A 14,568-nucleotide genomic window follows, 5' to 3' on the forward strand; every position below is an offset into this window, starting at 1 on the left:
GTGGGTGCCTTGGTCAGAATATCCTTGCCACTGTTGAGGCAGTGGAATCACGTGTGGGGAAAGCTTCCACCCACTGGGTAAATTGATCTATAATCACTAGGCAATATCTTTTTCCATGGGATGGGGGCAAAGGACCTGTGAAATCAATTTGTACGTGTTCCTATGGCCCCCGTGGATGGGGCTGGTGTCCCATTTTAATTTTAATGGGCCTGCCTGGATTATATTGTGCGCACGTAACGCATCGATGGCAATATTTGGCACTATCTCTCCCCATCCCTTTCCTCCACCAATCTCTTCCAAGACTCCCGGTCATGGCCTCTTGTCCCGAATGAGACAGGCCATGGTGCAACTCCAATAAGGTATTCTGTATGCATTCAGGCGCCATTACCTTGTCGTTTCGTCTCCAAACGTTATCCTTCCCTTGCGTTGCGCCTTGCTTTGTCCACATACCTATTTCCTCCTCAGAAGTGTCCTGGTGTAGTTTCTCAATCCTTATCTCTTCGTCTCGGGCCCCAGCGGCACTGACTGAGGCTTCCTCACACTCTTCCTGTTCTAATGCCTTCTGTGCAGCTACGTCTGCAGCTTTATTCCCTGGTGACTCAGCCAACCTGGACTGGTTCGGTCCGGCTCCCTCCTGTGGGCTTTAATTTTAATAACCGCTACCTGTTTTGGTTTATTACTGGCTGCTAAAAGAGCTTCTATTCTCAGCTGATGCTTTCTGGGATGTCCGCTAGTTGTGATAAAATCCCTTCTCCCCCATGCTGTCATATAATCGTGTACTACCCCGAATGCATATCTACTGTCCGTATAGATATTAACAATCTTATTTTCCGATAATTCCAGTGCCCGGGTGAGGGCGACCAGTTCTGTCACTTGAGCTGACAACCCCCCATTAATTCGTCCTAATTCAACTGTCTCTAGATCCTGGTTAACTACGGCCCATCCGGTACGAGGTAGTCTCTCTACGTATTTTCGTGAGCCGTCCACAAACAAGGTTTGTTCTGCGGTTTGAAGGGGGGCGTCTTTTATTCTATCTTCTTCCATATCCTCATATACCTCTTCGCAAAAGTGGGGTTCCCCTTCACCCATCATACCTTCTGCAGGGTTGTTTCCTACATCTCTAATTATGGTTACCGCTTTGTTGGGTGTTAAGAGGACTGCTTCCCACTTTGCCCGTCTCATATTAGATATGGTTCTCAGTTTTTCTGTGTTTAACATTTCTACCAATGTGTGTTTAGTGTGGAGAATGATGTTTCCAGTCATCACCACAGGCTCGCTTAATTTTTACCGCCCAAGCTGCGCAATCTAGCGTGGCTATACATCTGGATAACCCAGTCACCACCGAGCTTTCGGTGGTAGAGTAATAGGCTATAGGTCTCCTTTTATCCCCGTGATCTTAGGTGACCACGGCCATATAGAACCCACCTTCATTGTTACAGTGGATGTGGAAATCCTTACCCATATCAGGCAGTCCCAATCCAGGTGCGGAGACTAGTTCTGACTTGAGTTTACTATACGCCTGTTCTTGTTCAGGGCCCCACTCTATGAGGTCTAGGGCCGGTTTCCCCTTGCCGCAATCAATCAGGGCCTTAAATGCACTAGCATCTCACACTGTTGGCCCCCTATGAGTGCAGACAAATATATCCTTCCCTCCTTTTTACTTTGTACAGGGGCCGCCGGACATCACCGGGTGGCTTTGTACGCCTGCCACTTCTGGTATTCCTGTTCTGACAGGATCCTTGCCTTATTAGGATAGCCATTTTTACCATAGCATGTCGCTTCCAGGTGCCCTTTCTTACCACAATACGTACATTGCTTTTCACTGCCTTTCCCTTTGCATTCCCTGGCAAAATGACCCGGTTTTCCACAATTATGGCAAGTCCCCCTTTTCTGCCCTCCTCCTGTTCCCATGGCAGAGACCTTTTCCTGCTTTATCTTTTTCTTTTCTAAACTGCTAAAGCTTACTGTTTTGGCCTTTTTCAAAAGTCCCTTTTACACCTTCACAGATAGCTCACCACTCACCCAGGAGTTTGACCTAATCCCTGAAGGTATTTCTAAATTTAAAACTCTTTTTTTTTACTGAGCTAGAAACTTTCTTGTCAAGGTTTTACACAAAAGAAAATGGGAGCGTTTTAAAAGGCATTCTTTATCTCATTCCTAGACTAAATTTATGTCTTTCAACCCAATTGCATGTTTTCTTTCGACAAGTAAGTGAGCGTGTCAAATAAATTCTTTTTTTTTTATGACCGGGACCATGTATTTTTTATCTTTTACTTAACAAACCTATCCTTTGTGCATTTCCTAGCTCTGTAACTTATCATCCGAATATATCCACACCTTTGTTTCTAACTTAAAATGTAATACCATAAGGTTCACAGTTTCTTAAACTTCCCACATACAGGACAACACTACGAAGGGTTAAAAATTTTTTCACTCTGTTTGGAAAAAGTGGGTGGAGCTAAAACAGGCAGGCAACTCCACACCTTCCCAAACAGGCTTTCATTCATACCGCAGTCAAAATCACTCAAGTACTCTCTTCATTCAAAATAGACACTCACAAAAGTCTTTCTTCATTCAACAAAGCTTATGTCTGGATCCATATGTCACTTAAGATAGTTACTATCAGCTTTTTTATGGCATTACATAATTACGCAAGTTACAATTAATGATAGGAATTAATTAATGACCCGGGCAGCCCGCGTTTTACATTCCCTTCCTTACCTTCCATGTTCGCCAGTCTCGGACGTTTCCCTTTGTTTCTGTAATACTCACGGCCACGACTACTCTGTGGAGACCCTTTGTCTTCGCAACAAAGCTAGCGTGTTTCCTTACCACCGGAGTTTTTGGCTCTAGGTTGGAGTGATCAGTTCCCTTCCGCACCGACCTTATTTACTAAAGGGACAACTCAAACTGGTTAGTCAGCCTCTTCCCGCTATCTGTTTACTCATATCTTATACACTATCCCGTCGTGCCCGTACACCTCTCTTTTCAGTCTCTAACACCAGATTCCAGATACTGTCTTAAGTGATCACGTCTGATCGGACAGTATCCTGTCGTGACGCCATTTTGTTGTGGAAAAATATTTCCGAGACTGTATAATATATAAAGAGAAGTTTATTAAATCGGAGACAAAGCTTTTGGAGAAGTGTCAGAGACCCCTGGCTCTGAACCACTTCTCAAATTGGTATCTCCAGTGAGGTTCTTTTATCTTATAAATTATGTCACTTTACATCACATGCTTTATCACTAGTCCTTAAGTCTAATCATCGCATTACAAGGTTTACAAAGCTTTTACTATCCAAGTCTGAGTTATTGATATAAACCAGCCTGCATTGTGACAGGGCATTATAAACAAGTGCAGGTCTTTTTGGCACCAGTTATAGACAAACATACCCTCAATTATCTCTCCAGTCATTCATTATCTTACTTTCCTATCTCCATAACTCAAGGCCAGCATACCTTGAAGTCTAACTGTGTTTTTTTATATAAAGCATAATGCATCAGTATTGTCCCTTACAAAATTCATTAAAGGGGAAAATAAAAACAACTGTTTGGTCCCGTATACTAGTCAAGTATATGTCCAAAAATCCGCTCCAACAAGGTTCTCGGATGAGGCAAATGCCTCCCTCCTGCAGGAGGTCGAGTTACACTGGGTGATTTGACCTAGGGAGGACGTGGGAAACCGACCCCAAAGGCCTACCAGAAGATATGGACCGAGATAGCTGAGGTGGTCTTGTCGGCGACCAATGAGGTGCGTGAGGGCAACCAATGCAGCAAATGATGGAATGATTGTAGGATCCGCAAGAGTAAGTATTACATTTATTAACATGTACTTATGTATTTATATAATTTGATTTGTAACAGTCATGAGTGACTATCAGCAGATGTGAGGTCTTTCACTTTCACTGGGAATGTTGTACTCAAAGCCTGCGGTCATGGTGTACATCTTTAGGTAAAGAATGATAATTATCCTAATAAGCATGATTCCATCTATCAGTTATGTGTTGTATCAGTCTCTATGACAGTACCTAGCAATGATATCGCGCAATGATCTCATGCCATGTCGTCCTGTACCTTTTACAGAAGAAGCTATCGACAATGAGGCCCGTGCAAAGGTGAATGGGTGGGGGGCCACCAGTTCCTAGCGACATCACTGAGATGGAGGAGCAGATGCTTGCACTCATGGGGAAGCACATCCTGACTGCCATGGAAGCATCTGCAGACCCTGAAGTGATGCCACGTGAGTAAAGTTCACACCATTGCATGATGTAAAGTCAAGAGATGCCACGCCCACTCATATCCGAACAATCACATATGATAGATGATTTCTAAAATTGTCCTAGAAATAATGCTGGCCTAATGAAAATCTTTGCAATGCAAATGTGCTGATGGTCATGAAATGTGATGTCTGTGATGATTTTGATAGTAGTGGTGCTTTTGTCGTGCATATGCTTTGTGTAGCGCTGGACTCACCTTGTGACCCTTCTCCTTTAATGACCTCATCTGTGTTTGCAGCTCAGCTAGCAGCACGGCCCCAGGTAAGATCACAGAGGCCAGAAGGTGGGGGTGCAGGGCCAGACTCACTGGATGATCCGATATCTGGTGCTGAGGAGCTCTGATTCTCGCCTGTCAATCCGCTGGGTCTGTTCTCTACAGATGAGAGCGTGGACTTCGAGGAATCTGCATCGCCACTTTCCAGAAGCCATTCCACCCCAAGGCCATCTAGTGCTTTTCCGATCATTCCCGCCTCCACTTTGGAGGTACCAGCCCCTAGCACCTTGCCACAGGGCACCCCATTGCTCCCCAGGACAGCGCCGACCCTGCGGAGGCTTTGTGGACGCGGTAGGTCTGGTTCACGAGCACCACATGTGAGCAGAGAGATGGTACAGGAGGACTGTAGACATTGGTGACTGTCATGTGTGTAGACCATGAATAATAACAGTATAGTCGCATAAGGTGTGCCACCAGAGGGCAGTGTGGTGGGAGACCTGAGGGTCACCTGCATAGGTGTGCAGGGCCCAGTATAAAGGGCTGACTGTTATATATGTATACTTGTATTTACTCTGTACAGCCACCAGAGGGATCATCCCTTGGAGTCCCAAGGGATCCCATAATCCCTTGGGAGCACAAGTATTCAAGGAGGCTTCACAGGTTGGCGAGGTACTCTGGAGACCTGCAATAAAAGACTACGGTCACACTTTACTTTGAGCCACAGTGTTCAGTCTGACTCTTTCTCCATACACAACAACTGGCAACGAGATACAGATAGCAAACCCAAAGATGCAGAGAACAGTGGGCATCCTGGAGAAATTCTTGGAGGGAGATGATTGGGAAACTTTTGTGGAGCAACTCTACCAATACTTCGTGGCCAATGAGCTAGATGGGGAAGAGAGTGCTGCCAAACAAAGGACGATCTGCCTCACCGTCTGTGGAGCACCAATGTGGGCCTCATGAAGAATCTGCTCACTCCAGCGAAACCCACAGAGAAATCGTACAACGATTTGTGCACACTGGTCCGAGAGCATTTGAACCCGAAGGAAAGTGTTCTGATGGCGAGGTACTGGTTCTACACCTACTAAAGGTCTGAAGGCCAGGAAGTGGTGAGTTACGTCGCCGAGCTAAGACGCCTTGCAGGACATTGCGAATTTGAAGGACATTTGGAGCACATGCTCAGAGGCTTTTTCGTACTTGGCATTGGCCACGAAACCATACTTCGCAAACTTTTGACTGTAGAAACTCCAACCTTGAGTAAGGCCATAACGATAGCCCAGGCATTCATTGCCACCAGTGACAATATGAAGCAAATCTCTCAGCACACAAGTGCTGCTACAAGTGCTGTGAACAAAGTGATGTTGTTTTCGAATCGTAACGTACAGGGCAGGTGACACATACCTGCAGCTACACGTCCGCAGATGTCTCAGAGTCCACTATCAAGGGTGATGAATGCAAGGCATTAACACCTTGTTGGCGTTGCGGGGGTGATCATCGTTTACATTCATGCCGATTCAAAGAGTACGTTTGCAAAGGCTGTGGAACAATGGGACACTTCCAACGAGTGTGCAGGTGAGCTGCAAAGCCTGTTAAACCTCCAAACCACCATGTTGCAGAGGAGTTCAGATCCACGGAGGATCACGACGGACCAGAGCCTCAGATCAAGGAGGCAAAGGTAAATGAGATGCACACATTCACCACGAATTGTCCCCCGAAAATGCTGAATGTTGACCTAAATGGACTCCCGGTGTCAAAGGAGCTGGACGCGGGTGCCAGCCAGTCCATCATGGGCAAAAAGACTTTCGAAAGATTGTGGTGCAACAAGGCCTCAAAGCCAGTCTTAACTCCAGTTCACACGAAACTAAGAACTTACACAAAAGAACTGATTCCTGTAATCGGCAATGCTACCATAAAGGTCTCTTAGTATGGAGCGGTGCACAAGATACCAGTCTGGGTGGTACCGGGTGATGGTCCCACGCTGCTCAGCAGGAGCTGGCTGGGAAAGATATGCTGGAACTGGGACGACGTCCGAGTGCTATCGCCCACTGACGACACTTCGTGTGCCCAGGCCTTAAACAAATTTCCTTCGCTGTTCAAATCAGGCATCGGGAAATTCAAAGGGAAAAATTGCAGATCCACCTAATGGCGCGACCCATCCATCACAAGGTGAGAACGGTACCGTGCATGATGAGAGAAAGGGTAGAGGTCAAGCTAGACCGGCTGCAAAGAGAGGGCATCATTTCCCCAATCGAGTTCAATGAGTATGCCAGTCCTTTCATCTCAGTCCTCAAGGGAGACGGCACTGTCAGAATCTGTGGCGATTACAAAGTAACTATCAATCGTTTCTCCCTGCAGGACCAATACCCACTACCAAAGGCCGACAACCTCTTTGCAACGCTGGCGGGAGGAAAGACATTCACGAAGCTGGATCTGACTTCAGCCTACATGACGCAGGAACTGGAGGAATCATCGAAGGCCCTCACCTGTATCAACACGCACAAAGGTCTTTTTGTTTATAACAGATGCCCATTTGGAATCCGATCAGCGGTGGCGATATTCCAGAGAAACATGGAAAGCTTACTGAAGTCAGTCCCGCGCACCGTGGTCTTACAGGACGACATCTTGGTCACAGGTTGGAACACAGTCGAGCATCTCCAGAACCTGGAGGAGGTTCTTAGTCGACTCAACCACGTAGGGCTCACGTTCAAACGCTCGAAGTGCGTTTTCCTGATGCCTGAAGTGAAGTTCCTGGGAAGGAGGATTACGGTGGACGGCATCAGGCACACCAATTCGAAGACAGAGGCAATCGAGAACGCACCGAGGCCACAGAACGTGACAGAGCTGCGTTCGTTTCTGGGACTCCTGAACTACTTTGGTAACTTCTTACCGGGACTCAACACACTGTTAGAACCATTGCATGTCTTACTATGAAAAGGGGACGAATGGGTTTGGGGCAAAAGCCAAGAAAATGCCTTTGTAAAAGCGAGAAAATTGTTATGCTCAAATAAATTGCTTGTGTTGTATGATCCATGTAAGCGTTTCATAATAGCATGTGATGCGTCGTCATATGGTGTCGGGTGTTTATTGCAACAAGCTAATGACTTCGGGAAACTGCAACTGGTTGCTTATGCATCCAGGTGTCTGTCTAAGGCTGATTGAGAAAGAAGCATGAGCATGTTTCTATGCGGTAAAGAAAATGCATCAATACCTGTTTGGGCTAAAAATCAAATTGGAAACTGACCATAAGCCACTTATATGCCTGTTCTCCGAAAATAAAGGGATAAATACCAATGCATCGACCCGCATCCAGAGATGGGCGCTCACGTTGTCCGCATACAACTACGCCATCCGCCACAGGCCAGGCACAGAAAGCTGCGCCGATGCTCTCAGTAGGCTGCCATTGCCCACCATGGGCTTGGAAAAGGCACATCCCGCAGATCTAGCCTTGGTTATGGAAGCATTTGAGAGTGAGCAATCATCCGTCACTGCCTGGCAAATCAAAACCTGGACAAGCCAGGACCTCTTATTATCTCTAGTCAAAAGCTGTGTGCTTCACGGGGGCTGGTCCAGTGTCCTAGTGGAAATGCAGGAAGAGATAAAGCCGTTCCAGCGGCACAAAGATGAAATGTCTATACAGGCAGACAGCCTTCTGTGGGGCAATCGAGTAGTGGTCTCCAAGAAGGGCAGAGACACCTTCATCAATGACCTCCACAGTACCCACCCAGCCATCGTAATGATGAAAGCGATAGCCAGATCCCACGTGTAGTGGTCCGGTATCGATGCAGACTTCGAGTCCTGCGTTCACAGATGTAATACATGCTCGCAGTTAAGCAATGTACCCAGGGAGGCGCCGCTAAGTTTATGGTTTTGGCCCTCCAAACCGTGGTCTAGGGAACATGTCAACTATGCAGGCCCGTTCTTGGGTAAAATGTTCCTTGTTGTTGTAGACACGTACTCCAAGTGGATTGAATGTAAGATAATGTCGGCTAGCACGTCCGCTGCCACTACTGAAAGCCGATGGGCCATATTTGCCACACACGGCCTACCCAATGTCCTGGTGAGTGACAACGGGCCATGTTTTACCAGTGCTGAGTTCAAAGAATTCATGACCCGTAATGGGATCAAACATGTCACATCTGCCCCGTTTAAACCAGCGTCCAATGGTCAGGCAGAGAGAGCAGTGCAAACCATCAAGCAAGGCTTGAAGAGGGTAACTGAAGGCTCACTGCAGACTCGCCTATCCCGAGTCCTGATGAGCTACCGCATGAAACCCTACTCACTCACTGGGATCTCACCTGCTGAACTGCTCATGAAAAGAGCACTTCAGACAAAGCTCTCGTTAATTCACCCTGATCTACATGAACAGGTAGAGAGCAGGCTGCTTCAACAAAGTGCATATCATGATAACGCAAATGTGTCACGCGAGATTGAAATCAATGATCATGTAATTGTATTAATTTATGGACAAGGTCCCAAGTGGCTTACCGGCACTGTCATGGCCAAAGAGGGGAGCAGGGTGTTTCGGGTCAAACTTTCAAATGGACTCATTCACCGGAAACAGTTGGACCAAATCAAACTCAGATTCACGGACTATCCTGAGCAACCCACCTTGGACCCTACCTATTTTGATCCCCCAACATACACACCAGTGGCAACTGGCACCACGGTTGACCACGAAGCAGAACCCATCATCTATAATAGCCCAGCAGGGCCCAACACACCAGGCATCCTAGCAAGGCCAGCTGCACAGCAGCCCAGCGAGGGCCCAACAAATGAATCAACAACACCAGCTTTGACATCGAGACGATCAACCAGGGCAAGAAGGGCCCCAGATTGACTCACATTGTAAATAGTTACACTATTGACTTTTTGGGGGGGGGGGGGGCGGTGGGGATTGCTGTTAGATATGTATACTTGTATTTACTCTATACAGCCACCAGAGGGCTCATCCCCTGGAGTCCCAAGGGATCCCATAATCCCTTGGGAGCACAGGTATTTAAGGAGGCTTCGCAGGTTGGAGTGGTACTCTGGAGACCTGCAATAAAAGACTAAGGTCACACTTTACTTTGAGCTCACAGTGTTCAGTCTGACTCTTTTCCATACACAACACTGCCCACCATGCTTGTGCCTCACTCTGGAGTTATTATAACTGGGACTAAGGTCACAACAGCTCAAGTACAATTCTAGACCTCGTGGAGTCATTCATAAGAGTATTAAAGACATACCAGTGACCAGATCGTCAAAGCATTGGGGGGCATATCCCGACAGCTGGCCACCATGACTGAGTACATTCTGCTGATGGCGGAGGCCCTGGATGCGATAGCCAGGAACAAGCCTCCTCCCAGTGGTCCCAGAGCACGGCACTCCACCCCTAGGTTCCGCACCACCACTGCAAACGACAGATGAGAGGAAGGACCAAGAACCTGCTTCTGCATCAGAGAATGTTGCCCTCTCGGCACCCCCCACTCCCGTACCCATGCAACCACCGCCTCTGCCTTCACCCCCCCCCCCCCCAATGAGGCACCGCCTGAGGAGCTCCTCGGCCAGGCGCCATGGAGTGAGGAGGGGAAGGGGTAGAGGTGGGGAGAAGAAAGGGAGAGGGGAAGGAAAGTGAGGTGAATGTCCGCAGGTGATGGCTTGTTTCAATTTTCATGAAGCAGAAAGAAAAAGATGTAGGACAGGAACAATCAAATCCAATGCTTTGTCGTTTTTGAAACCATTATACTAATTATCTGATAACTTAAAAATTTGAATTCATACTTCTGATTAGAGATCGAGACACTGAACATCCATTCATATGTGATTCCTAATCCAAACCTCAAGCTCACTCTTTTAGCCACTCAGAAGTAATCATCTGTAATATTCTACATCTTCCTATTTGTTACATTCAATATTACAATCGCAGGCAGGTCACTTTAAATAAGCAAACCACTGAAAAAAAATTAAGCTGTACCTACAAATCTTAAGAGTTACCTCTCAAGATCTAGGTTTGCGAATTGTTGCGTATGCAGTAACTCAATAGGCTTAGTACCGTGAACTCAATCAGGTGCGACCTGACTCTACTTTATTAGCTCTTAAAGTGAGGATTAAACATGGAGGCTTTCTTTATATACAAGGGCTGCACGTGTGTGTCTGTGACCCAATGACCTTCGACGCTCGCTCCCCCTGGTCACAGGTAAACCCAGGCATACATGATTCCCCCCCAAGATCTTGGTATCAGTCCTATTTACAAATTGAGACGGTCCGGTGTTTTCCACTCCCTAGTTGATCGTCTCAGTTCAGTTCCAGATCTGGGTGAGCTCTCTGAGTCATTCATGACTTGAGGCTGGGTAGCCGATCTCATGGGAGTGGCAGTGTCCACGTTGGGGAGTGAAGCTCCAGATTTATTGACAACAGCAGGGTTTTCTGATAGCTAAATATGAATCGGCTGGTCATTGATGGTGTCTTCTTCAAGCTGTTCCGGTTCGTCTGTGTGCCGCAATTTCATCTGATCAATGTGCCTCATGCATGTTTGCCCATTAGTGAGCCTGACAATAAGCACCCTGTTACCCTACTTGGCCGTAACAGTGCCAGTGACCCACTTGGGGTCTTGACCATAATTTAGCACAAACATAGGATCATTAATAGAGATGTTGCGTGACACGGCAGTGCGATCATACCACTGCTGATGTTGACATCTGTTTTCGACGTGATCGTTAACATCAGTGTGGACAAGCGAGAGCCTGGTCTTGAGATCTCTCTTCATCAACAGTTCAGCAGGGGAGACCCCGGTAAATGTGTGGGGTCTCGTCCTGTAACTAAGCAGTATGCATGACAAGTGAGTCTGCACAGAACTACGAGTTACGCATTTCAGGCTCTGCTTGATGGTTTGGACGGCCCGCTCCACTTGTCCATTGGACGCAGGTTTGAATGGTGCTGACCTTACGTGCTTGATACCATTGAGTCTCATAAACTCTTGAAACTCCAAACTTGTGAAGCACGATCCGTTGTCGCTCACAACGATGTCAGGCAGACCATGAGTGTCAAACATGGCACGAAGGTTCTCAATGGTGGCTGTGGATGTGCTGGATGACAAGATTACACATTCTATCCATTTGGAATATGCATCGATCACCACCAAAAACATTTTGCCCAGGAAAGGACCCGCACAGTCGATGTGCATTCTCGACCATGGTTTGGATGGCCACGACCACAGACTTAGTGGAGATTCCACTGGTGCATTGCTTAACTGCATGCAAGATTTGCACTGATGCACACATGACTCCAAATCAGAGACAATGCCAGGCCACCAAACGTGAGTCCTGGCAATGGCCTTCATCATCACAATACCGGGATGGGTACTGTGTAAATCCCGTACAAATCTCTCCCTGCCTTTCTTGGGCTTAACATCACGATTACCCCATAGCAAACAATCAGATTGAATGGATAGTTCGTCTTTGCGAGGGTTGTAAGGTTTGGTCTCATCACACACTTCCCTGGGAATGGCCGACTAAGGACACAATGTTTTAAAACCGATAAGATCGGATCCTGGCTGGTCCAGGTCCTAACTTGTTGAACAGTGACATACGACCCTTCACTATCAAAGACATCCATGACCAACAGTAGGTCCGTGGGCTGTAGCATTACCACCTCCGGCTTGGGCAATGGTAAACGGCTGAATGCATCGGCACAATTCTCAGTACCAGGTCTATGGCGAATGACATAATCATAGACAAATAATGTCAGCATCCACTCTGGATGCGGGACGACGCATTGGTATTGATACCTCTACGCTTTGAAAACAAAGATATGAGAAGCTTGTGATCGGTTTCAAGCTCGAAACGAAGCCCAAACAGAGACTGGTGCATCTTTTTAACGTCATATACGCAGGCTAAAGCTTCTTTCTCTACCATGCCGTAGGCTCTTTCCACTTTAGACATGCTTCTCAACGTGTACGCAATGGGTTGTAGTTTGCCTGACTCATTGGATTGTTGGAACACGCAACGAACCCCATGTGATGAAGCATCACAGGCCAATACTAAACGCTTGCACGGGTCATAATGTACCAGCAATTTGTTGGAACAAAGCAGATTTCTAGCCTTCTCGAAGGCCCTGTCTTGAGATACACCCCAAACCCAGTTGTCGCCTTTTCTGAGCAGCATGTGCAGTGGCTCTAATAATGTGCTCAATTTAGGTAAGAAATTACCGAAGTAATTGAGAAGACCAAGGGACGATCGCAGCTCTGTCACATTCTAGGGTCTGGGTGCATTTTTGATGGCCTCTGTTTTCAAGTCCGTAGGCCTGATGCCATCTGCAGCAATCTTCCTTCCCAGGAATTCGACTTCAAGTGCCATGAAGATGCACTATGAGCGTCTCAGCCTGAGCCCCGCTTTGTCCAGATGACGTAGAACCTCTTCCAGGTTGTGTAGGGTGTTCGGCAGTGTCACGACCTGTGACCAGAATGTCATCTTGGAACACTACGGTTCTAAGGACGGACTTCAGTAAACTCTCCATGTTTCTCTGAAATATGGCTGCAGCCGAGCGAATTCTGAAAGGACACCTGTTGTAAATGAACAGCCCTTTAAGCGTATTGATGCACGTAAGTTTCTTCGACGATTCGACAAGCTCCTGTGTCATATAGGCTGATGTCAGATCCACCTGGCTTTCCCCTGGCTAGCATTGCAAACAGTTCATCAGCCTTTGGTAACAGGTCCTTATCCTGTTTCGAAACTTGGTTGATCGTAACCTTGTAGTTTCCACAAATCCTGACAGTGCCATCACTCTTCAGCACAGGAACAATGGGACGAGCCCATTCGTTAAATTCGACAGGTGAAATGCCCCCTTCACGTTGGAGTCTGTCCAGTTCGATTTCGACCTTCTCCCTCATCATGTACGGGACCGCCCGGGCTTTGTGATGGACGGGTCTTGCATCCGAGTCCTGGTGGATCTGCACCTTGGCTCCCGTGAAGTTGCTGATGAACGGTTCAAACAGCGAGGGAAATTTGCTTAGCATTTGAACACACAAAGTGTCATCCACCGATGACAAAGCTTTAATATCGTTCCAGTTCCACTTTATTTTTTTGAGCCAACTCCTGCCGAGCAGCGTTGGTCCATTGCCTGGAACGATCCATAGCGGTAGATCATGAACCGTCCCATCGTACGCCACCTTGACTGCTGCTCTGTCAATCACTGGTATAAGCTCTTTGGTGTCGGTACGCAATTTTTCATTTACTGGACTCAGCTTGGGTTTCACGGCCTTGGTGTCCCACAGCTTTTCGAAAGTCCTCTGGTTCATAATTGACTGACTGGCACCCGTATCTAATTCCACAGATACCGGCACACCGTTCAATTTTACTTCAATCATTATCGGTTGGCTCTTTGTCAGGAACGAATGTACACTATACACTTCCTCCTCGGATATTTCGGGTTGCATTGCCGAATCCACTCCGGATCGGTCATCATCATCCACGTAGTGTGTCGCAGCACACTTGCTGAGCTGCGGACACATCCGCTGAAGGTGCCCCATTTTCACACAGCCTCTACAAATGTACTGTCTGAAACGGCACTGATGAGGCCGATGATTGTCCCCACAATGCCAACAGGGTGAAATCGGATTCGTGTCCAGTGGCAGACTTTGAGCAGCTACAGGTTTCGCAGGTAGGCTCTGCCAGGTGCAGCTCTGCCAACCGACGACACAATCTGATGCACAGTACTTGCCGTGGAGATCCGACTCTGCGAGGATATCTGCTTTGTACTATCGACCGTGGTCAGGCAAGCCTGGGCGATTGTGATGGCCCTGCTCAGATCCAGTGTCTCCGCAGCCAGCAGCTTCCGTAGGATCACCTCGTGGTTTATGCCTATTACAAAGATATCGCGCAGCATGTCTTCCAACGCGGTTCCAAACTTACACGTCCCAGCGAGATGTCTCAGGTCGGCAACAAATTCTGGCCCTCAGAACGAATATGCTTGTAAAAGCAATATCTCGAGATAACGGTGCCTTCTTTAGGTTTGAGATGGTCCAGAATCAGAGCACACAATTCCTCATAGGTCTTTTCTGTTGGACGTGCAGGTGAGAGCAGATTTTTTATGAGGCCATAG

Source organism: Pristiophorus japonicus, unplaced genomic scaffold, assembly GCF_044704955.1.
Source record: "Pristiophorus japonicus isolate sPriJap1 unplaced genomic scaffold, sPriJap1.hap1 HAP1_SCAFFOLD_226, whole genome shotgun sequence".
NCBI lineage: Eukaryota > Metazoa > Chordata > Chondrichthyes > Pristiophoridae > Pristiophorus > Pristiophorus japonicus.